The 24,861-nt window shown below is 50.7% G+C and overlaps 1 protein-coding gene across 2 annotated transcripts in view; it reads right to left on the bottom strand.

The window, feature by feature from the left end:
- The window catches only part of JAKMIP1 (janus kinase and microtubule interacting protein 1), a 181,640-nt gene extending 157,074 nt beyond the window's left edge, over positions 1 to 24,566 (bottom strand). The window contains exon 1 of one of the 2 annotated variants that reach the window (XM_005554446.5): positions 24,272 to 24,566. The gene's annotated coding sequence lies outside the window, so the exon portion shown is untranslated. Of the gene's footprint in view, positions 1 to 18,412; positions 18,505 to 24,271 lie in introns of those variants that run through there. The other variant, XM_065544756.1, reaches the window with a different exon arrangement.
- Between the last annotated feature and the right edge of the window lie 295 nt (positions 24,567 to 24,861).

The raw sequence follows: 24,861 nt of genomic DNA, 5'->3' as shown, positions 1-24,861 counted from the left end.
AATCCGTGGCTCTCTCGGCACCTGGAAAAGACAGGATTCAAAACTCAGACTGTTTTTTCCAATTACAGTAGCAGATGCCTTGGAACTCTCTTTAGAGAGATTAAAAAGTTAAATGTAGATTGACTCAACAATCTTCTTGACCCATCAAGGCCCTTGTCCTCTCTGAACCTGTTTCCTGAGGTTTCATATAGCAGAGATAACTATCTGCCCACAAGGCTGTAAATGGAGAATCCTTACAGCAGATGAGGTCCCTTGCTCATTATAAATACAATGGTAGTTAGCATCATTATTGTTTATGGAAAACCTATTAAGTACCAGATACTTTCCAGGCATTAAAGATACAGAGATGAACAAGGTGTAATGCTGCCCTGGAGTAGTCAGAGATCAAGTGAGAAGAAGGGACTACAAATCTCTAACAGGCTTGAGTTTGACTTTGAGCACAGTGGGGAGCAATGGAGCCAGGTGGGTGGAAAAGGACAGATCACCCCTTCATGCATTTCAGACCAGGTGCTCCAGAGTCAACACGGAGGACTGTCTGGCAGCAGGTTCCACGGAGGGGGCTCCTGAAGGCAGAGACAGTGCTGAGGCTGTGTCCTGGTCTGCTGGGCTATGAAGAGGCCTGAGGTGAACCATGAATACAAATATTTTAGGAGGTAAAACCAGATAGGACCTCCAGCCTAACTGAATGGGGCCAAGGAAGGATTTCCAAAGTTCAGCTGTATTGTACACTTTAATTGATTTACCAAGCTCCTCAGTACTCCTACCACAGTGCTGTTGTTCTGCAGAAACAAGACTTGGCACACTGCCATATCACCCAGACACACTCAGAATGGGGCAATGGGGTCAGGGAATTAAGGGCTGGAAGATAATTCCATGTTTACAAATGGAGAAACTGAGGCTTGCAGTGGTAAAATGACTCACCCAAGGTTCCACTGAACATGCAAAAGGACCCAGGATTTGCCAGCCTGTGGGGCCAGCAAGAAATTGGAGCCTATATCAAAGTGGTGGGAAAAGCTGGGTGCCATGGCTCACACCTGTAATACTAGCACTTTTGGGGGGCTGAGGTAGATGGATCACTTGAGCCCAGAAGTTAGAAACCAGCCTGGGAAACATGGCGAAACCCTGCCTCTACAAAAAATACAAAAATTAGCCAGGCATGATGGCATTTGCCTGTAGTCTCAGCTACTGGGGAGGCTGAGGTGGGAGGATCACTTGCATCCGGGAGGTTGACGCTGCGGTGAGCCATGATTTGTGCCACTGCACTCCAGCCTGGGTGACAGAGTAAGGCCCTGTCTCAGAAATAATGTTTTTAATGGTGGGAACGGTACAAACCTTGTTGTCATGAGCAGTTACCATGTGACCATGCCTAGACACCCACTGGCATCCTGAAACCAAAAGGGAGCTTCGGGTAGGAGGGTGTTGGTAGACAAATGTCAATCTTCCCAAAGGGAAAAAACACTTAGCAAATATTGACGTAGACAAGAAGTGAGCTCCCAAGTTGGCGAGGACTTTAAGAAAGGCCATCTGATCCGACCTCCCCATTGCACAGATGGGATGTGCAGTCCAGGGAGGGCGTGGCTAATCCAAATATACATAGAAAGACAGGATTTGAACCCAGCCCCCTTACTCCCAGTCCTGTGCTCTAATTACTTTGGGCCTCATACTTAGCCTAGCAACGGTTTATAAGCCACATCATCACCTACTCCAGCAAGCCCTCCATATTTGCCACAGCTTGTGCCTCTGAACATTTGGGCCTCCTGGGAAGGGTGTAAGAGAAAGAGCCTGGGCTTCCCTGTCAGTTGGACCTAGAGTCAAATCCTAGATCTAGCCCTTCTGCTGTGTGACCTGCATCACCACCTCAATTCTCTGTCCTAAGGCTGTTGTGTGGATTAAACGAATTAAAGCATCCACTGCATGGTCTGGAGCAGAGCAGCCCCTCCCACAGACTTAGGCGGATAATAGCCATACTAACAATGGCTGTATCCCCCAAACATCAATGCAACCCCCTCCACTCCACCCCCAATGCCACTACCCACATCAGAGCCACCATCTTCACAGTGACCTGGGCAGCCACTGCCTCTGCACTGCCTCTGAGCCTCTGCACACGCTGCAGGCCGTTCCTCTGCCCACAACTACTCTCTTCCCCAGCCCCAGCCAAGATGCCTCAACTCAGAGTTAATTTTGCACAGAAGACGTGAGATTTACCCTAACCACTCAACCTGACGTTTCCACTTCCAAGTGCATGTGTGCAGGCTTTTAAGCTCAAACATGACTCCTCCCTTTCTACTTCCTGTCCAGTTCTAACCCCGCCTCCTTGGCCACGCCTACTTCCTGCTTCCTGTCCCCGCCCCTCCTCCCTGGAGTGGAGGAATAGGAGAGAAGGAAACAGCAGCCCAAGGCTTTGATGTAATTAGCCATGTCCCCCATGGGTATAAAAAAATGATCCTTTAATGTTTTGTATCTCATTTTTGAATTGAGAGACATGGCTACCCTTCAGGTAAGCAGCTTTTCCTTTGTTACCCTACGATATGGTTTGGCTGTGTCCCCACCCAAATCTCCTCTTGAATTGTAGTTCCCATAGTCCCCATGTGTGGTGGGAGAGACCTCTCGGGAGGTAATTGAATCATGGGGGCAGTTTACCCCATACTATTCTCATGACAGTGAGTAAGTTCTATTTGATGAGAATTTTACGTGGGTTCTGAATGTGTTACGAGTAGCAATTTTATCAGAAATTATTTGTGTTTGTGAGTGTGTGTGGTGGGGAATTGAAGTAGGTTCTGATGATATTGGAAGCATTTCATGAACTGGGATATTTCGAAACTGCTTCTCCTTGATGCGGCCAGGTGAAGAAGGACGTGTCTGCTTCCCCTAATGCCATGATTGTAAGTTTCTTGAGGCTTCCCCAGCCATGCAAAACTGTGAGTCAATTAAGCCTCTTTTCTTTATAAATTCCCATCTCGAGTATGTCTTTATTAGCAATGTGAGGACAGACTAACATATCCTACCATATTCTATAGGTCATGTCCCCAGAGAGGCTTCCACTGACCTCATCCCCAAACAAACCTCCCCCATCTCCCAACCTCAGAGCACCTCATACTTGATTAAGGTCCCTCCCTCTTCACACGGGATTGTTCACCAGCTGTCTCCCTGCCCCAGCACAGTGCCTGGCTCAGAGGGCACACTTGGTCATTCATTTATGAATTGTTTCTTTGGAATGTCTTCAGAATAGATTGCCACATCCAAAAAGATCAGGTTACAAAGCTGGTATAGCATATTCCCAGGAAAAAATAAAACTGGGGTATATGTTCAGAGAGTAGTTGGGAAAAGCCTAGAATGTGCTTTTCAAACCTTTGTTGCTCTTTTTCATGAAATGGTCTTAGAAGGACCCACAGGCACACCTACGTCTCCCATGCCACCTTCGCTGAAACCTCCTGGGTAGCCCTATGTGGCTGGAGAGAGGGTGAGATTCTCATCTCGAAGCCCCAGACTGACTAACTCTAACCCCTAAATGACTGCGGGGTTGTTTCCTACTACCTTCTTGCACGGTGGTTGAGAGGCTTAGAGAGGAAACTAAAGCACCCATTCAGGTGAGTACTCAGTAAATACAACAGCCAAGAGGCTGACTGGATGGAACAGGACAGGAAGGCTGAGCCCCAGACAGGGGGACCCTGCCGCATGCACCACCTCCTCCCTCCTCTACCTTCCTGACACCCCCCACAGGCACCGCCAAGGGACAACACTGCAAAGCCACAAACCCACAGGAAACCAAGCCCGTTGCCCTGACCCAAAACCACCTCCTCTGCAAAAGGTGACCCTGCTCATTGCACCAGGCAGAGAACAAGGGAAGGGAAGTGGCCCAGGAGTGGCCCTGAGTCAGGCTGCATGGGTCTCCTGGAGTATCACTCCTGCCCCCAGACCAAAAGCAACAGTTAAACCAACAGCTGCCACTCAAAAGAGCCTATTCTCTGCCAGGTATTGTGCTGGGCACACCTCATCTCAATCCATCCTCAAAGTCTCCTTGGAAAACAGGTAGCAGTAGTCTCCCCACTTGACAGATAAGGAACCTGAGGCTCAAAGAGGTAAAGTCACTTTCTTAAAATCCATAGCTTATAAATGACAGAGTCAGGACTTGAACCCAGGTCTTTCTGAATCTAAGACCAGTTCTCAGCTGCCCAAAGAACTGTGTCTGTTTTGTTTTCTATCCTGAGGACGAGCAGCATGCCTGACATCCTCTTAGAAGCCATGCAAGAACATTTTCAGGGATAAACAGCAGGCTCCTTCCTCCACAAGCCATGGCCCTCTGAGAACAAAACATATTGGCAGAAAATTAAGTGCCACTGAATTAGCCCCAACACTTTCATAAAACAGCAGTTTCAAAATATCCCAGTTCATGAAATGCTTCCAATATCATCAGAAAACCACCTACTTCAATTCCCCACCACACACACCCACAAACACAAATAATTTCTGATAAAATTGCTACTCGTAACATATTCAGAACCCACATAAAATTCTCATCAAATAGAAATGAGAGTTGTTTATCAACATTCAAGAGAACATAATGAAGCTTCCTTTAGAACATTCTGTGCACGTGGAGTCTTCTTTCTTATTGAGATTTTCACTATAAAATTTTATCAGGTGCTGAACAGGAGAGAAACTTGGAGGCGAGGATAGGCAATGGGGACTGATACCTGTGCTACAAGAAGAATTAAGCACCGTAACAACACAGCCACCCCTCTCCCATCAGATAATTTACTACAATTCAACAAACATGCACCAAGTAATAACAGTCACCAAGTAATACAGTCACTGCGTAGCAGGACCTGTTCCAAACTCTCCAAATTACCTAGTATTCTGCAGCCCTGCGACATGGGTATTCTTAGTACCCTCATTTTAATGGACCAGCAAAGGTATGAAGTACTTTGACCAACATGACCCAGTTAGCAAGTGGGGGGTGGAGGTTGTAGCAAGTGGATGTTGCAGCTAATTCAGTGATATTTAATTTTCTGTCAACATGCTTTGTTCTCAGAGGGCCATGGCACATTGTGCAGGGAGGAGTCTAGCTGCTGGAGTCCCAGGCTGAGTATAAAAACTTTTTCTTTTTCAACTGCTACTTGCTGGCTCTTGGCCAACTCATTGCATCAGTTTGGAATCTCCTCTTTATTAACATGCAAAGGCCCCTTAAGAAGTCCCAGAAAAGGCCCCAGCCATCAGGTCGTTTGTGTCTCACCTCTGCTGAAATGAGTCAAGAGACTAGCAAGTCACCACACCACCAAGAATAAGAAGGGGTAGTCAGTGACTTCCAAGCGAAGGGCAACTTCTTTTTGTGGTTTCTACATCCTTTCTACACCCGCCACCCCGTGTGGGCTTGGTATATCTACATGCTGAACAGGGCGCTCCTCCACAGACACCTACCAAGCACCTCCTGTGTGCACAAGGCTTTGTGAGATGTGCTGGTGGACGCAGTTCACATTTCTCAGGCTTCCTCTCAAGAAAGCAGTTCCAGAAAGGGTGGAGGGGAGGGTCGTGCTGAGACAGGAAGAGACCAGGGGCTTAAAGAGGAACAGTAATTACAGGCCTGGAGTACATAAACCAAGATGAGCTTACTACCAGGTTACTGCCAGGTCACTATCAGGTTACCAGCAGCTCAGTATGGAAGGAAGTCCTTCTCAGGTGCAGACATTTGCAGAGTCCCTCAATGTCCCAAGGGCTCCCCTACTCCTTGAGGAGCTCCTAGCCAAGCAAAGGAGACACTGTAACAAGCCCAGGTGATAACTGGGAGACCAGGGGCTATGGGTGCCAGCGTGGTGAAGGAAGGGACATCCGAAGTGGGCTCTGGCAGGGGTGAAATCAGGACATGCAGATGGAGGAGCAGGGGTCAAAGAAAAGTCAATCAGCATCAGAGAGGGAGACAGGCAGCAACGCAAGCTCCGTTCATTCATTCATTCAACAGCATCCTAGTGCCTGTTCCATGCCAGACCCTGCGCTGAGCCTCAAACATGAATCTCACACAGCCCCTTCCCTCACAGAACTCCAACCAGTGGGGAAGAAGACTGTGAAACGCATCAGTCACACACTGTGACCATGGCTGTGACAGACAGATGTACAGGGAAGGATCCTCCCTGGCTTTGGGAGAGTGGGCGATGCTCAAGGAGATGAGCCTGTGCAGACAGGAGGAGGGGTCTGGGCAAGTTCAGGGAAAGCAGACGATTCCATAAGGTAAGGGACAGTCTTAAGGACTAAATGTTTATGTCCCCCCAAACTGATACATTGAAACACTATGGTGGGTAATTAGGTCATCAGGGTGAAGCCCTCATGATGAGATTAGTGACCTTATAAGAAGGGACAGGAGACCAGGCTTGGTGGCTCACACCTGTAATCCCAGCACTTTGGGAGGCCAAGGAAAGTGGATTGCTTGAGCTCAGTTCAAGACCAGCTTGGGCAACATAATGAGACCTCATCTCTACAAAAAATAAAAAAAAAAAATAGTCAGGTGTGGTGGTGCACATTTGTAGTCCCAGCTACTCGGGAGGCTGAGGAGGGAGGATCACTTGAGCCCAGGAGCTCAAGGCTGCAATGAGCAGAGATTGCACCACTGCACTCCAGCCTGGGTAACAGAGTGAGACCCTGTCTCAAAAAACAAAAACAAACAAAAAAAAACAAACAAATAAACAAAAAAGAAAACGAAAAAAAAAGGAGGGGGACACAAGAGAGCTTACTTCCTGTCTCTCTCCACCATGTGAGGGCACAGCAAGAAGGCAGCCGCCTGCGAACCAGGAAGAGGGGCCTCACCATGAACCAAATTGTCTGGCACCGTGATCTCAGACTTCCAGCCTCCAGAACGCTGAGAAATAAGCTTCTGTTGTTTCAGCCCCTCTGTCTATGGTATTTCTGCTACGGCAGCCAAATGGTCTGAGACAGTAGGTAACAGCAGGAGCATCAGGAGATGAGGCCACGTGTGTGACAACCAGGAGTCTGTGCTTTATCCTGGGCCAGCGGGGAGCCCCTGGAGCGGTGGAGTGACAGCACGGTGTGAATTTCAGAAACATATCACCCTTTCTAGATACAACTGTTCCTTTTCCCAAACACTCCCTATAACTCCACAGCCATCCCAAGGAAGAAGGGAGCAGATATGGCCTGGAGATGCCTAGGAAGGCACAGGTCCCTCAAGGTCTGCTCGCAGAGACTTGGAGGTCAGACCAGTGCCAGCTCCCATGGCAGCCCTTCCTCCCGCTCAGCTGAGCTCAGCCCAGCCAGTGATGGTCCTGGAGGCTCCAGGTTCCCAGGTCCCATCTTAGTAATACGAGGACTCTTGAAGGTTGAGACAGAACAAAGAGCTAAACACGATACAGGCAGATAACAATACCACAGATATCTAGACACACAGACACAGGTGCCCTGTGAAGGGGTGCTGGCTGATGTCTAAAATGGAACAGGGCCAGGTGCGGTGGCTCACACCTGTAATCCCAGCACTTTGGGAGGCCGAGGCAGGCAAATCACCTGAGGTCAGGAGTTCGAGACCAGCCTGGCCAACACGGCCCGTCTCTACTAAAAATACAAAAATTAGCCAGGCTTGGTGGTGGGCACCTGTAATCCCAGCTACTTGAGAGGCTGAGGCAGGAGAATCGCTTGAACCTGGGAGGCAGAGGTTACAGTGAGTCAAGATTGCGCCATTGCACTCCAGCCTGGGTGACAGAGCAAGACTCTGTCTCAATGAATAAATAAGTAAATAATTTTAAAAATGAAAGTAAAATGGAACAGAAACTTCAGCACTCAGGGTGCCGGGACTTGGTTTTCAAACCACCTTCCATGGAGCCCTGGTGCTCCTTGAAGATGTTTGGCGGGGGGCGGGAGTCAAAGGTCTGGAGCAACAAATGCTTGACTTCTTTTTTCTAGGTGTAATAATTTTAAACTATGAAAACATCATACCAACTCAAATGGGCTGCAAACCCAATATTAACCCGGGTAGACCCCACTGCAGGGACCTGGGCTGCCAGGTGAACACTCAGCTTTGTGCAGGGCTTGGGGGACAGCCTCTCCTGTCATCTCCAGTGAAATGCACTCTGAGAATGCAAGGCAAGTCACTCCCAAAAACAGAATCACAAATGCAGTATGCAAATCATTACGACAGAATATTTTCACAACCACAACAAAGTCCATTAATACTCAGGATGCCACAACTGTTCACACTGCAACTGTCACCCTACACTTTTCGTTCTGACAGTTGAATTCATCAGAGCAACCTCACTGTCCTCATTAACTGACCTTATAACTAGTAAATGTTGTCAGTTTAAAGTCGTAAGATAAATGTGAGAATAAACCATCACTTCTCTGTTTTGTATATTGGAGCAGGATGGTTGAGCTATTTAAAAATTTTATTTTTGAAAAGACTTCATTTTGCAGATGGGAAAACAAACTCAAAGAGAGGTGAGGGAATCACACTGTTCTGTGAGTACCATCCCTTCTCAGTAGGCAGAAACCAGGTGCCCAGCACACAGCAGACACTCCACAAATGCCCTAGGGAAGGAAGGACCGCTCCCAGGCACCACAGGCAGGAAGCGGGCAGGACTCGAACTCAGACCTCCCCACTGCCAGCCCACTTCTGGTTTTCAGACTCTGCCGCCTTCCCTCCTTTCCTAGAAATGACAATACAGCCCACACTCAGCATCGCAAGGAGGGAGAGGCGGCAAGGTGACTGTGCTATAAGAGCCAGGGTGCCTTCCCTCTTCCTCAAGAAAATACTAGAAGCCAAGCACACCTGAGCGCCAGTGTGGGATGTGTGCTACATGGACGGGAAGAGCTGCCGTCTGCACTCTAGGAAACAAGGGTCTCCTGCACTCACCTGTCGATTCAGCAAGAGAGCTGGGGTGATTGTGCCTATCGAAGGGAAGCAACCAATTGTCAATTATTTTAGAAACAGCCAAACAGATAGAACGCATAACTACAGGATAAGGGGAGTGATGGTTAATACTATCAACTTGATTGGACCGAAGGATACAAAGCATTGTTCCTGAGTGTGTCTGCCAGGATCTCGCCAAAGGAGATTCACATTTGAGTCAATGGACTGGGACAGGCAGACCTGCCCTCAGTGTGGGTGGGCACCATCTAATCAGCTGCCAGCACAGCTAGAATAAAGCAGGCAGAAGCTGGAAAAAGCAGACTGGCTGAGTCTTCCGGCCTCCATCTTCCTCCCGTGCTGGATGCTTCCTGCCCTCAAACATCAGACTCCAAGTCCTTCAGCTTTTGGACTCTTGGACTTCCATCAGTGGTTTGCCAGGGGTCTCAGGCCTTGGGCCACTGACTGAAGGCTGCACTGTCGGCTTCCCCACTTTTGAGGTTTTGGGACTCAGACTGGCTTCCTTGCTCCTCAGCTTGCAGACTGTCTGATGTGGGACTTCACCTTGTGATCGTGTGAGTCAGTTCTCCCAATAAGCTTCCTTTCATATATACATCTATCCTATTAGTTCTGTCCCTCTAGAGAACCCTGACTAATACAAGTGGGAACCAGCCCTGTCTGCCCTGGTTCTCAAACTGGAGAGCGTATTGGAATTGCTCTGGGGGCTTGTGAAAAGCCAGACCCTAGTTGCAGAATCCCTGATCCAGGAGATCAGGGCGGGGCCAGAGGACCCGTGGTTCTGAGCTGCTCCCAGATGAGGCTGCTGCTGGCCTAGGACCTCATTTTGAGAACCGTGTCTCTGATCTGTTCATTACAAACCCTCCTGATTAAGGCTTATTAAAGCAGGTATTCTAGACAATACCTTTAACAGTCCACAGCCAGGTCTTCTATCTAAACTATTAAAACTACATTGAGAAAATATTTATAGACTACAATTAAATATGAGACTAGTTTAGACTGGACATTTTTTAAAATTACCTCAGTGCGGAGGTCATTACCCAATTGTGCTGGACAGTAAGAGGGAGCAGAGGGGCACTCCATTCGGTAACGGAGATGAAAGTGGACACGGCCAGTCACTCAACACAGTGGCTAGTTAGGGGCCACAGGAAGGAAAATGAACAAGGTATGGTGAGAATTTCACAAGTCCCCAGCAGGGAAAGCTCCCAGCTAAAGTGAGGGGAATGGAGGAACAGCAGACGAGGCTTCCCCGGAGCTGGCAGGGGCAGGTCAGGCGGATGGGCAGGATGCAGACTGAGGAGGCACAGCAGGGTGGGGAAGTCCAAGGAACGGGCATTCCAGGAAAGAGGGACGGTGAGCAAAAGCATGGAAGTTGGAAAAGGAGGTGGGGAGAGTCAGGGAAGTAAAGTAGTCAGTTTGCAAAGGGAAGTGAAGGGGCAAGCAGGAGTGATGGAGGATGAGACAGGAAGGGAAAAGTGGGGGCCTCCGGTGTCTGACTGGCAAGAATCGAACATCAGCTACAGGCCAGGCACGGTTTGATGCTACTGACTTCTAACTTCATTACATTGTAGTCACAGAACCTGCTTTGGTTTTTTGTTTGCTTGTTTTCTCTCCTTTTAATTTTATTGAGGTTGTATTAGGGCCTAGCATATGGTCTATCCTGGAAAATGATTCATGGGCACTGAAGAATATTTATTCTGATGTCATTGGTCGAGTGTTCTATAGGTTTCCTTTAGGTCTAATTGGTGTAAAGTGTTGTTCAAGTTCCCTGCTCCCTTGTTGATCTCCTGTAGACTTGTTCTATCTGTTATTGAAAGTGGGTGTTGACATATCCAACTATTATTGTTGAATTATCTATTTCTCCTTTCATTTCTGTCAGGTTTTTTGTTTGTTTGCTTATTTGTTTGAGACAATCTCTCACTCTGTCGCCGAAGCTGGGGTGCAGTGGTGCAATCACAGCTCACTGCAGCCTCAGCCTCCCCAGGCTCAGGTGATCCTCTCACCTCAGCCCCCTAAGTAGCTGGGACTACAGGCACACAACACCATGCCTGGCTAATTTTGCATTTTTTTTTTTGTAGAGACAGCATTTCACCATGTTGTCCAAGCTGGTCTCAAACTCCTGGGCTCGAGCAATCTGCCCGCCTAAGCCTCCCAAAATGCTAGGATTTCAGGCATGAGCCACCATGCCCAGCCCATTTCTGTCAGTTTTTGCTTCATGTATTTTGGTGCTCTCTTGTTAGGTGCAAATATGTTTATAATTATTATATATTCCTGATGTATTGAACTTTTTGTCATTATAAAATGTTGCTCTTTAGTAACTTTTTTTGTTTTCATCTCATTTTGTCTAATATCAGTATAGCCCCTTAGCTTTCTTATGGTTGCTATTTGCATGATATATTTTTTTCTCATCCTTTCACTTTCAATCTATTTGTATCCTTGAATCTAAAGTGTGTCTCCTACAGATAGTGCTATGATCTGAATGTTTATGTCCTCCAAGAATTCATATGTTCCTAGTCACCAGTATGATAGCATTAGGAGGTGAGGCATTTGACAAGTGATTAGGTCATGAGGGTGAGCCCTCATAAGTGAGATTAGTGCCCTTGTAAAAGAAACCCTAGGGAGGTAGCTCACCCCTTTCACCATGTGAAAACACAGCAAGAAGACTGCTATCTATGGGGAGGCAGACCCTCATGAGACATTGAATCTGCCAGTGCCTTGATCTTGGACTTCCCAGCCTCTAGAACTGTGAGAAATAAATTTCTATTGTTTATAAGCTATTCAGTCTAAGGTGTTTTGTCATAGCAGCCTGAAAGGGCTAAGACAGCATATACTTGGATGATATATTTTATCCCTGACAACATCTACCTTTTGATTGGCTTATTTAACCTGTTCATCTTTAATAGTATTGATATAGTTGGACTTATGTCTTCCATTTTATTTTGTTTTCAATATGCCTCATGTCTTTTTGCTCCTTTATTCTTCCACTACTGCCTTCTTTTGCACTAAATGAATCAGGCACCATGTTTGCCATGTAAGTCAGGAGCAAGGACTTCAAAGAGGTATTTCTTTTAAATTTAGATAACAAAATTACTGACAATGTTAAGTTTCTTAAATGGCTAATTTTCAAATTTGTCATGATTTTTTTTCATTTTGGTTCCAGTAAATGGAACCAAATCAATTATTTATCCAATAGTCTCTGAACACCACCTACAAAAACGTCCACTACCAGCTTCCTGGGTTGGAAGATTGGAAGTCTACAGCTTGACCTTCTTACAAGGAGGCAGAATGGGGCCATTAGATTTTCAAGATCCCCTTCGTGACATGTGGTGACTGGAAGTGTGGAGACAGCTCAGTGCTTCAGACTAAGGTGGGAAGGGATGGTCAGGATTCATAAGAGTCCACAATGATGGTGTTTTCAAATGCTGTGGCATTGTTCTCACAGACACCTGCTCACCTATGCTCAGGAGGCTCTGATAAGCAGAGGTCCTTTCTGCACTTGCCACGATAAGCAGATAAGACACCACCCCAAACTGTTCAGCCCACATCCCTACCTAAGAGTGACTTACCACACCCCACTTAACACACCTTGCCACTTGACCTCTTAGCACATCCCCAAAGCCCTCTGCTCACTAACAATGATGAAGGGAAGCTACAATCCAGGAGCAAATGAATCGTCAAATTCCAAATGAACAACTTATTTATTTGGGGCACCTGAGGGCACCAGCATCCCTCCCCCATCTTCTGGCTAGAGCACTCCAATTTCTAATATCCTATCCAGCAATAAGACTTGTTTGTGTCTTCAGTCGGAAGTGTCTTGCATTCGTTTTTAGCCATCCCTATAGGAAAATCCAGGGCTCTGCAATGCCCAGGCTCTCACAGACTCGGTTCATCCTGGGCACCTATGGTGCTTCCTGGGAGAGACAGATCATGTCAGGAAAGCATCCATCTGCCCAGTGGTTTAAATAGATTAGGCACAATGTGGGGGCATCCAGGCCCTTTTTCAAAATAAGATATCTGGTTTGCAAAAAGAACCTCGTCAAGCCCCGAGCCTGGAAGGCTCCAAGACTTGCTGCAGAAATCCAATTACCGCTGGGCATAATGAGCTCACTCACCCAGCGCCCTGGCCCAACAATGCAGCCCTGCCAACGTCCCGAAAGAAGCTTTGTCTTCCAAAGTGCATTCGGAGGGTATGGCTTGGGAGAAAGAGAAAAACCAGGCTAATGGAATAGGAAATGTGACCTTCCGGGAACACAGGCATGCGGTTTGTTTCTGAAGAACAGCCTTCTAACATTTTTCTGCTGCCTTAAACTAAAAGCAGGCTGCACCATAAGGCAGCGAAATCCCAGTCTGAGGAGGGAAAGGGAAACTTTGAGTTTTACGGAACCTTCGTAAATGTCATCTCTGGACTGATAAAACAATCTGGGGTATTCCCACCCCAAGCATTATAGTATCTGAGGCTCAGACAATTGACTGTCACTAGAGGTGGCTTCTGCAGAGAACAGAGTGATGTTTTTTTAAGCGCAGAGTGGACCTGATGCAAGCAATAGAGAGAACATACTGTGCTCCTGCTAAGGTCCCTCCCAACACTGACATTATGGGAATCTGAAACTAAAAGCCAAAAATCTATTAACCACCTACTGTGCACCTTGCCCTGGCCAGGCTCTGGGAGTTCCAGTGTGAATCAGAAAGCATTCCTACCCTCATAGAGCCCTCTGTCTAGCGGAGGAGTCAGACAAGTCACTGGCAGCTGCAACACACTGTGGCCAGGGCAGAGGGTGGCGTGGGGCAGTGAGGGTCCTGGGGTTATACCTGGCCCAGTCTGGGGATGGAGTTTTCTGGAGGAAGGCGCATGATGGATCTTAAGCACAAGTGGATGGGGCTGGGGGAGGTGAACAGGCAGATCCATCAAAGGGAACAGCATGTGCAAAGGCCCGGCCTAGTCGAGAGCAGCCGGGGGACTGTGTAGCTGGACACGGGCTCTGCTGCAGGCATGGCAGGAGAGGGAGGCAGGGTGGGTCATGCCACACTGGCAAAATCAGAGGAGAGAAGGAAGCCCCGTTAGTCCATTCCCCTGCCCCTGGGCCTGTCTGAATCCAGCCCCAATGACTTCATTCACTCAATCCTCATTTGTAGAGTAAGTAAGTGGGTCTCTCCCTACTCCTGGGGCCCAAGAAGGGTGGAGGAAGTGGCACCCGAGGAGCAGTGCTCAGGAGAGGGCTATGGTTCATGGGGGAAATGGCGGGAGCTGAACTGGGAGCAGACCATGGGGGGCTGCAATGCCAGGCTAAATTTACAACATGATGTTACAGGCTGCATATGGATCCTAAGATGGTTACTATAGTGAGACAGATTAACATATCTCTATCTAACATAGTTACACATTTTTCGTTGCAAGAGCAGCTAAAATCTACTTACTCAATAAAAATCCCCAATAAATGCAATTGTATTAACAAAGTTCCCATGTTGCACTTTTCCTCCGTAGACTTGCTCATCCTACACTCTTTCCATAAGTGAACAGCACCGTTAGGAGTAGCCAGAACTAGGTTGAACCCACCACTGCCATTTCCACCTGTGCAAGCTCAGATAAGTCACTCGTTCTCCAGCAATGAGGTGGTGGAGGTCCAAGGAGAGGGCTGGGAGGAAGGTCCACTGCCATCCTCGATAATCACCTGGGGCTCTTCCTGCTGACTTCCCACCCCCAACCCCAGCAGGCAGCATAATGCCAGGCACCTGAGGGCAGGTGTGCACAAGGAAAGTGAGGATGACAGTGTTAGCTGACCCCTACAAATCTCAGGACAAAGTTGCCCCCAGGCATCTCTCCACATGGAGCAAGCATACACACCCAGTGCCAGGGATGGGGTGATACCCCAGAATGCCGGAGCTCCCAGGGTGATGTGACATGTCTCCCTCGTGGTTCCTGGCTGAGTTGGGAACTCAGCTCACAGTCCCCTCCTGGGCCTGACAGAAAGCAGTGGAGATGGGGTCCAGAGCAGAGGGAGTTCATCAAACAAGACAGCAGGCAGCCTGCACCACATCCTGAGAATCAGCCACTCTCAGCCATCAGAGCTGGTGTGGGGCAATTCCAGGATGGGGACAAACAGCAGCTTCGCCCACACTAGGGGATGCAGGGACTGCAGAAAATGAACATGAGGCTGCAAACTCTTAAATCCTGGTGCAATGAATATTGCAAAAGGCTTACACAGGCTAGAGCCACTGAGTGGCCAAGAGGCAATGGAGTGGCCCGACACTCTTGGGCCACGCTAAAGTCATGGGCTTGACTGCCAGTGAGTGACAGCCCAGTGTGCGTCAGGCTCCAGACTCCAGACAGCTCTACCCCTGCGCTCCTCACCAGGCCTTCCCGAGGGCTCACAGCCAGAGATGCAGCTCCCAACACCCGTGTGACTATCCCCTGCATCTCCCTCCTGAGGCCCTCAGAGAACTCGTCACGGGCCTTAGTGGCTGGGTCAGCCTCTGTATTTCAACTGTGGAGGCTATGGGTCCCCCTCCCCCAGAACGTAAGCTGCTGTGGGCAGAGACCTTGCCACCCCTTGTCCTAATGGGGCCCCAGATCCTAGCAGGGCACAAGGTGGCCCTCAAAGGTGCATTGTCATTGTTTGTCATCCAGCTGAGCTTCTTATTTATAGAGGAGGAAACTGAAGCACAAAAACCGTTTCATTAACTTGCCTGAGGTCACAGACCTCACAGAAGGCAGAGCAGGAGGTTGAGCCCCATAGGCCTGAGCCTGGACCCTGCCCTCTGGAGCTTACAGCTACAGCAGCAAGGCCCAGTGGAATACAACATGTATGCCACATGTAATTTCACAGTTTTAGTAGCCACATTTTAAAAAGTAAAAAGAAGATGAAATTAATAATATATTTCATTTAGCCCAATATACACAAAATAGCATCATTTTGAAGTGAAATTCATGTGAAAATTATTACTAAGATATTTTATATTCTGTTTTTTTCATACATCTTCAAGCCCAGGAGTGCATTTTATTTATTTATTATTTAGTTATTTATTTTGAGACGGAGTTTCACTCTTGTCACCCAGACTGGAGTGCAATGGTGCAATCTTGGCTCACTACAACCTCCGCCTCCCGGGTTTGAGCTATTCTCCTGCCTCAGCCTCCCGAGTAGTTGGGGTTACAGGTGTCTGCCACCACACCCAGCTAATTTTTGTATTTTTGGTAGAGACAGGGTTTTGCCATGTTGGCCAGGCTGGTCTTGAACTCCTGACCTCAGGTGATCCACCCTCCTCAGCCTCCCAAAGTGCTGGGATTACAGGCGTGAGCCTCCGCATCTGGCCAGGGTGTATTTTTCACTCACAGTCCATCTCAGTCCACAGGAACCACACTGCAGTGCTTAATAGCCCCTACCAGCGAGTGGCTACTGAAATAGGACAGCTCAGCTCCAGGAGGTCCCCTGGTGGCCTCAGAGCAAGCGTCAGAGTCACCTGGCATTGGAAAACTCGTTGACAATCACAATGACCATGACTTCCACAAGTAACACCAGCAGCAGCGCCGGCTGACAAACACTGCACGCAGATGCCACTGAGCCTGTTTTGGTTTTGGTCTACATCCAAAACCAACCCCAAGAGATAGGGACATTCTCTTTATTTCACAAAAGAAGGAAGTGAAGCTCAGAAAGATGAAGGAGCAAGCACTCGATCATCAGAGCTAGCAGGGTAGAGTTCAGAAATTAAGTCAGTAGCAGTGATTACTGAGTGAACACCTGCTCTGTGCCAATGTCCAAGGCTGACAGAGGAGGGGAAACCCCACAGGCAGGGTTCCTGCCCTCATAGTGCTTGATTCTAGCTTCTGGGGAGGGGAAATGACAATAAAACCATTTCAGATCATGATGATTCTCAAAAGTAAACAGGGTACTGATGGGGACCAGGGGCACAGCCACTATCTGGGACAGTCAAAAACCTCCCCAAGGAGGAGAAATTTAGGCTGAGACATTGTGGTGGTTAATATTGAGTGTCAACTTGATTGGTGAAAGATGCAAAGTATTGATCCTGGGTGTGTCTGGGAGGGTGTTCCCAAAAGAGATTAACATTTGAGTCAGTGGGCTGGGAAAGGCAGACCACCCTCAGTGTGGGTGGGCACCATCTAACCAACTGCCAGCATGGCTAGAATAAAGCAGGCAGGAGAAGATGGAAGAGCAGAGTTGCTGAGTCTTCCGGCCCCATCTTTCTCCCGTGCTGGATGCTTCCTGCCCTTGGACATCAGACTCCAAGTTGTTCAGCTTCTGGACTCTTGGACCTACACCAGTGGTTTGCCAGGACTCTTGGGCCTTTGGCCACAGGCTGAAGGCTGTGCTGTTGGCTTCCGTACTTTTGAGGTTTTGAGACCCAGACTGATCCGCCACTGGTTTCCTTGCTTCTCAACTTGCAGATGACCTATTTTGGGACTTTACTTTGTGATTGGTAAGTCAATTCTCCTTAATAAAATCCCTTGCATATACACATATATCCGATTAGTTCTGTCCCTCTAGAGAACCCTGACTAATACAGACATGAGGGATGAAAAGAAGCCAGTCTGGGCCAGGGCAGGGATGAACATTCCAGGCAGCAAGCAGCTCACACAAGCGCTCTGAGCAGCAAGAATCCAGCATGTTCCAGCAACCGAAAGAAAGGCGGCCAGGGCTCCCTGTGCTGTGCCAGCTGCCTCTCTGGGGCACTCGGTTGGCCCCTACATCGTCCCTCCTGCCTCGGGGCGCTCCCACGCTCTTGCTTGGAAAATGAGGAGCCAACAAACCATTCTGCAGGTTTCAAGGACAAGTCAAGGCTGGGAGCCCCCAGCACAGTGCTCATCACAAGGGACTGAACTGATGCATTAATGAGCAGGGGAGGAAAGGGTGGGAAAGCCTACAGAACAGGACCTGGGCAGCCACAGCCCTGGGAAGAAAATGTTGGCACCCTGAGCACTGCTTCCAACACCAGCCACAAAGGTGAGAACCCCAATGTCCGTCCACAGATGAATGGACAATTGTGTTATATTCACACCATGGAATACTACTCAGCCATAAAGAGGAAGGAAGCACCGACACTCGCTATAACCCGGGTGAACCTTGAAAATATCAGACTAAGTGAAAGAAGTCAGCCACAAAAAGCCACATACGATCTACACCTACGAAATATCCAGAACAGGCAAATCCAAGGAGACAGAGGGCAGATGGATGAGTGCCGGGGCTGGGAGAGGGGAAGTGAGGAGTGACTGCTCATGGACACAGGGTTTTGTTCGAGAGTGAGGAAATTGTTTTGCAACTAGATCAAGGTGATAGTTGCACAACATTGTGAATGTAGTAAATGCCACTGAATTGTATAATTTAAGATGGTTAATTTAGAGTGATTGAATTTCACCTCAATTTTTTTTAAGAAAAAGAAGGGGGAAAAGAACTGCTTTAATGGAAAGCACAGGTTATGATCTCATCCAATACATTCCCATGTCAGAACAAGCAGAGAGGGGCGACCAGCCACCAGATGCAACAGGGTAGAGTGGGAGAAGACAGGAGACAGAAGCCCCAAGGGTAAAAGAAGCAGAAAGCTACTTACCAGCTCACTCCTTGCCTCCACTGTCAACCCCTCACAGTCCTCACCGGAAGGACACCCACCCCGTGGTGATGCGTCCCACCCCCTCCAGCACTGAGGAGGGACCCAGGGCCAGTCCAGGCTCCTGACTCAAAATGCAGCCGAGGGAGAAGCTCAGAGGCCAGCACACCGAGCCAGCGCCTCCCTCTGACCTGGCAGGCATAAGGGTATTTCTGCCACAATGAGCACCCGCTGGCAGTCCCTGGCTGGTGCACACAGAACGCCTTTTACTCCTTAAAGTGGCCCTTCAGCCAGTCTCAGCCACGGTGGGAGACAGGACAGCAGCAGCCTGTACCCGGGTCCTCCCATGGGAGACAGGACAGCAGGCAGGCTGTACTCAGGTCCTCCCAGGCCAATTGGGAGTTTTAGGATATGCAGTGGGTCCTGAGGATGCTTGCGGGCCCTGGAAAAGATAAAGGGGCCACCTCAGACCACACAGAGGGGAACGGGCTGACCTAACACAAGAGGGTGGTGGTGCCCAACAAAGGGAGCAGCCACTGCAGCTGCTGTCCACTGTGTGATGCTAGACGAGGCCTTTCACCTCCGTTCCTTAGTCTCATCCTCACAACCGAGGGATGTGCAAGGACCAGACTGGGGTGATCCCCATTTCCCAAATGAGGAACCTGAGTTGCAGAGGGTTCAGGGGGCTGCAGACAATAGCACAAGATTAGCTGGTAAATGGCAAAGCCGGTGCTCAAACCCAAGTCTGATGTCAAAGCCTTCTATGCTAAATTATGATGCCACTAACATTTGCTTTATTCCACAAAACTCCCACAAGACAGCACAGGGCATCAGTGAAGAATGTGGGCTGCAGGTGAGGATGATAGAGAGTTCCAGAGGTGGATGGTAGCACTGGTTGCTCAACAGTCTGGATGTGCTTCATGCCACTGAATTGCACACTTAGAAATGGTTAATATATCAGCTATGATTAAATACTTTGATATATTTAGTATATTAACCATGATAAAAATATATTTTAAAATGGTCAGGTGCTAGCCCATCAAGGAATTGTTAACAAATTTTTGAAAATAGATACCACGCATACCACATTCTCTAAATATGGTAAAATTAAATTAGAAGCTAATAAAAATATAAATCTCCCTGCCCCTGTCTCCTCCCCTCAAAACAGAACATGGGTTTCTTGGCTTCAAATCCCTGCTCTGGAACATACTCGCTTTATAATCCCTAGCGAGCTTCGGAGCCCCTCTGTGCCCATCTATAAAATAGAAATGCAGGTGCGTGCCTCCCTCTGGGACTGAATGGGTTCAGTCAGACCAGAGACAGCACAGACCAGTGGGAGGCAAACTCCTCCTAGAAAAAGCCAGGGAGTAAATGTCTTTGGCTTCACAGATGTCTCCCCCAGCTGCTCAGTTCTGCCAGTCTGGCACAAATGCAGCCACAGACCATACATATACAAATGGGCGTGGCTGTGTTCTAATAAAACTTTATTTACAAAAGCCCCTGGCACAGATCCTGGCACTTGCTAAGTGCCATTCACACACGTTAACTGTTATAATGAAGAAAAACGGTATTTCTGTCAATTCACCTCTGCAGACTTATGAAAGGCATAACACTTCTCGTTGGGGTTCTGAAAACCGATACTAACATCAAAGGCAGGAGGGAGGCCCTGGCCCCACTGTGGAGCTGCCCCCCCCACACACTCTGAGCTGCCCCTCCCACACTCTGAGCTGCCCCTAGGTGCTTTCACCACGGGCCCCTTCTCCTCTACTCTCCAGTATGGGGGTGGTGCAAAAGTAATGGCAAAAATCACGATTATTTTTGCATCAACCTAATAATGACCTCTGTGGCCACTCCCTGCAAGCACGCCTGCTTCTCACGTCCTACAGGAGGGGTTCCTAACCCAGCCGTTCACAGCATGAGACCCCCAGAGCTCCTCCCCTGTCCCTGCCCCTCCCTGCTGATCCATGACCCCTGTACTGTCCACCTGGCCTCAGAAAAGCATGAGCAAAGAAAACATTTTCTGAAGGCATCCAGGGCTAGAGTCAGGATGCTGTGGTCCCACCAGTGGCCAGCCCTGGGTCACTGTCTGAGTCTCGGTTTACAGCAGCACCAATGGCCACTATGGACATGACGGTGATGTGCTTCCATTAAAAGCACCAAGAAGGGGCCAGGGGCGGTAGCTCATGCCTGTAATCCCAGCACTTTGGGAGGCTGAGGTGGGCAAATCACCTGAGGTGAGGTCAGGAGTTTGAGACCAGCCTGCTTAACATGGTGAAACCCCATCTCTACTAAAAATACAAAAAAATTAGCAGGGCCTGGTGGCAGGTGCCTGTAATCCCAACTACTTGGGAGGCTGAGGCAGGAGAATTGCTTAAACCCACGAGGCGGATGTTGCAGTGAGCCGAGATTGTGCTACTGCACTCCAGCCTGGGCAACAAGAAAGAAACTGTCAAAAAAAAAAACCACCAAGAAGGCTTTCTGATCTATTTCTCATGCCATCCCTGTTGGAAGGTCGTTTTCCATTACAGGGGTCAGTGTGCTCCATGGGGCAACATCTGAGGCCTGGAGTCAGGGAGCCCCACTGCTGAGTCCCCTGGTGTCCTGAGACTCGGCTCCCTCTCTGGTGTTCACGTAGACCTCACCCTGTGTGGTGCTATGCAGCAAAGATGAGATAACCCAAGGCAGAAGCGGGAGGTTAAGTGACGATATTTCCTTATGTGGCCCTCATTCCCCTTATCCAGACAAAGAAAGTGAGTACAGGGGCTAAGTGACTTGCCCGATGTCACACTGTCAGTAGGGTGGGAGCTGGTCCTCAACACAGTTCCACTGACCTAGCCTGGTCCCTCATACCGCTCAGCCCACCACAACGGTGGCCACTGCTCTGATCATTAGTTTCATTGTTAGCTAAAGAAGGACCCCAGATGTGGGTATGGGAGTTTGCTCTGTGACAAGGCTAAATGAATAAATATTCTCATAGCTTCTTCACCATCATCATCCCTCATAAAGCTGCTACCTTTGCTCAGGGACCACACCTCTGATCCCCACATCAACCTAGCCAAAGAGATACCACTGCCCCCTTTTATACAGGAAACGGAGGCTCAGAGAGGTTAATCCTCTTACCCAAGATCACACAAGGATAAGGGATAAAGTATAAGCGAGTCCAACTTCAGAAGCCCTGCAGGTTGATCCCATTGCCACTATGGGGAGAGGAGTGACCCAGGAGAACTGGGACAAACCGCAGTCATCCTCAGACTCCCCAAGGGAAGCCCCCATTTAGTTAGAAAGCCCAGCAGGGAGGCACTTGCCCAATCCCAGCTAAGTGAGGCAGGGCCTGAATGGGAACCCTGGCAGTCTGGCTCAGAGCCTGAAGAGATGCAAGGTCCCACCCTCGAGGAGTTAAACAGAGAGCCACAGCCTGCAGTGGCAACTGCTGCTGCCTTATGGACTAGAAATTGTTCCCTCTGCCACTTGTCCCACAGCCCAGTCCACCATTACACACCAAGAGAGTGGGGCCACGGTCCTGCCACTTCCTCAGGCAGCCTTCCTGGCTGGGCCAAGGCAGGGGCCTGTCCCCCTCTCCCTGCACATGGCTCTCTGACAGCACGGGCAGTGTCTGTGTGGCCATCTCCCTAGGAAAACAGAGCCCCGACCAAAGTGGGACCATCTCTCAGGTGACCTCACTGTGTCCCGTGTCCCGTGTCCCCAGTCTCTAGTGGGCAAGATCTGCTTAAGGAAAAACTATACAAACAAATATCACACTGGACGTGTATGAAAAGTTCTGAGAACACAATGAGAGAACCACACAATCTTTCCGGTAGAGTCTTGGAAAATCACAGTGATGGAACCTAAGAGCTGGACTTTATCATGAATCGTTCTCCAGATACACAAGGGAGGGGAGCATTGTTTTAGAGAGGGGGGTGAAAAAAAAGCATGTGGGGAAAAACCCAAGTGTGAAGACATGTCTACACAACACAGAGGCAGCAGGCGTGGCTGAGACATCGTGGCAGGAAGAGGGGAGAGATGGGCCAGGGAAGTCAGGATGGAAGGAACTGGTGAGGTAGTGGGGGCAGTGGGAGTCATAGGTGGTTTGTGAAGGAAGAAAATGCCAGTCATCTCATGCATTGGGTCCACACTGTGATCCTTTGGGAGCGGCTTACTGCAAAAAGACTCCAGGTAAGAATTACCCCAGACTCCAGAGCGGAGATGTTCAGCATTACAAACCGGTACATATCTCAGCAACAAAAATCTTGCAACAAGCCACAAACCTCCACTGTGCGCCGCAACATCAGTCTCTGCAGACCCGCAGATCTCCAGGAGGGTGACAGTGCCCTGCTAGGAAAGGATCCTAATCCCCCCACTCCATCCTCGAATGTGTCCCTCCTCCTTGCCCATCCCAGCTATTGGAGCCACCACCCACAAGCCCAGGTTGCTAGAGGAAGGGCCAACTCCTCCCATGGCCTCGCCCTCCACACCAGCGGGTTGCTTTGACTTAGGGGAGATGTCCCTGCTATGCCCAACATTCACTGTGGGTGGAGCCCTGGGAGAGGGGCTGAGGCTGCCCCTGTCCTCCTCCCCACCTCCTCCTCTGCTCTGGAAGGCAGAGGCCGTCAGATGGTAACAGCATCCTGGGACAGCTCCGCGGTCCAGGAAAGCTCAGGAGGGGCAAGGGGATCTCCCTGACCTTGGTCTACAAGGAGCTGGCCAGCCGAAGTTAGGGCGTTCCCGGAGAGAGCACAACACGGGCAAAGGCCAAGGACAGTGTGCCTGCGAGTGTGCGCAGATGGGGCGAGCGGCGGAGGAGGGCTGGCGGTTAGATACAGTATCGCTGGAGCTCAGAGAGCCGGGCAGAGGCTGGCGGAGAGCCGAGGTTGGCCCAGCCTTCAGGAGACCGGCGAGCTGGGGTGTGTGGGAGCGGGATGCTTCTAAGGCGAAAAGAAGAGCCAGCCTCGTAAGCGGCCTCTATCTGGGCTGCCCTGGCCGGATCCTCAGGAGCCCACAGCAGGGGGGATGGAGCGAAGGACCGAGGAGCTGGGAGGCGAGGCCGCCGCGCGCGCACTGACGTAGGCCACCGAGGCCGCTGGCCCCGACGCACGGCGCCCGGCAAGGTGTCTGGCACCACCGGAGTCAATCCTTGCGCGCCATCTCCGAGCCCAGCGCGCCCAGGGCGCGCTGGGCCGGCAGGAGGGTGGGTGCCAGCCTTTCTTCCCATCTCTCCAGCCTCCTCCCCGGCGCCCACGTGGGCGGAGCAGCGCGAGGGTGTGCGTGGCAGGGGCCGCGGCGGCGTGTGCCGTGCGTGGGGTGGGGTGCAGGCTGGGCGGCCTCGCCCGCGGGCCCCCCGCCGCCGGGGCGCGGCCCCCAGCTCCATCTTCTTTGCCACCTGGGCGGGGATCTGGGGGACTACGACCTACCCTGCGGAAGACACCGAGGGGACCGGCCGGCCACACCCCCCAGGCCACTCCGGCAGGCACCGGGTGGGTCCCCCCTCCCGCTCCTTGGCTTGGGGGCGGAATCCGGAGAGGAGTGGAAATAGGGGTGGCGTGAAGGAGAGCTGGGGGCTGGGGGCGGAACCGGGAGGGGGTGTTGGGGGAAGCGACGCAGCGGCTGGGAGATTTTGCAAGGGGGTCTGAAGAGGAGTGGGGGATGGGTACGGAAGGGTGGGGGAACGCTGAGGTGGGATGCGAGAGTGGAAGGGGGACCCGAAGGGGGCGCGATGACCGGAGGACGGGGAGATGGACGATGGGGCGGGGCGGCACCGGTCGCCGCGTCCCTCGCCGCCGGGTCCGCCCCTCGGTCGCCGGGTCCACGGGTTCTCTCTGGCCTGCGCGCGCCTCTCCTCCCGCCCCCCGGCGCACCTGTACCCACCTGCTCGGCGCTCAGGCCCGAGCCGGGCAGCAGCAGCGGGCGTAGCGAGCGCAGCCCCGCGCCGCATCCTCCGGCCGCCCCCTCCCCGCTGCGAGCTTACGCCGGTGTCGCCGCCGCCACCGCCTTAAAAAGGACAAAACGGAACAGAAAATGAATGCATGCACAAAAAATCGTAAAAAGCAATTGAGGAGGATGGCAGTCGCGCGCGCGGCTCGGCGGGGCGGGAGTCGAGAGGCCGCGGCACTGGTGGCCGCGATAGGGGCAGGCGGCCGGCGCGTGCCGCACGCGGGTGGCTGCAGCTCCCTTGGTCGCCGGCGCCCGGCTCCGGCACGGCCCCGCCCCTCCCTAGGGAGCCCGTCCGATTGGTCTGTCTTCCTGCCAGTCAGGCAGGAGGGCGAGGCGCCCGCCCCTCCCCGCCCCCGCCCCCGCCCCAGGCAGACTCTGGGAGAGCTTCTGCAGCCGCGAGAGGGGGCGCGGAGCTGCCGGAGCGTGCGCACTAGGCCAGCGGCCGGCCCGGGCGGGGCTGGGGTCCCGGCGCTGAGCGCCCTCAGCCGCGCCGGGCACCCTGGCGCCTCGCTGAGTCGGAGCAA

Source organism: Macaca fascicularis, chromosome 5 (assembly GCF_037993035.2).
Source record: "Macaca fascicularis isolate 582-1 chromosome 5, T2T-MFA8v1.1".
NCBI classification, from domain to species: domain Eukaryota; kingdom Metazoa; phylum Chordata; class Mammalia; order Primates; family Cercopithecidae; genus Macaca; species Macaca fascicularis.
This window is presented reverse-complemented; position numbering and strand designations above follow the sequence as displayed.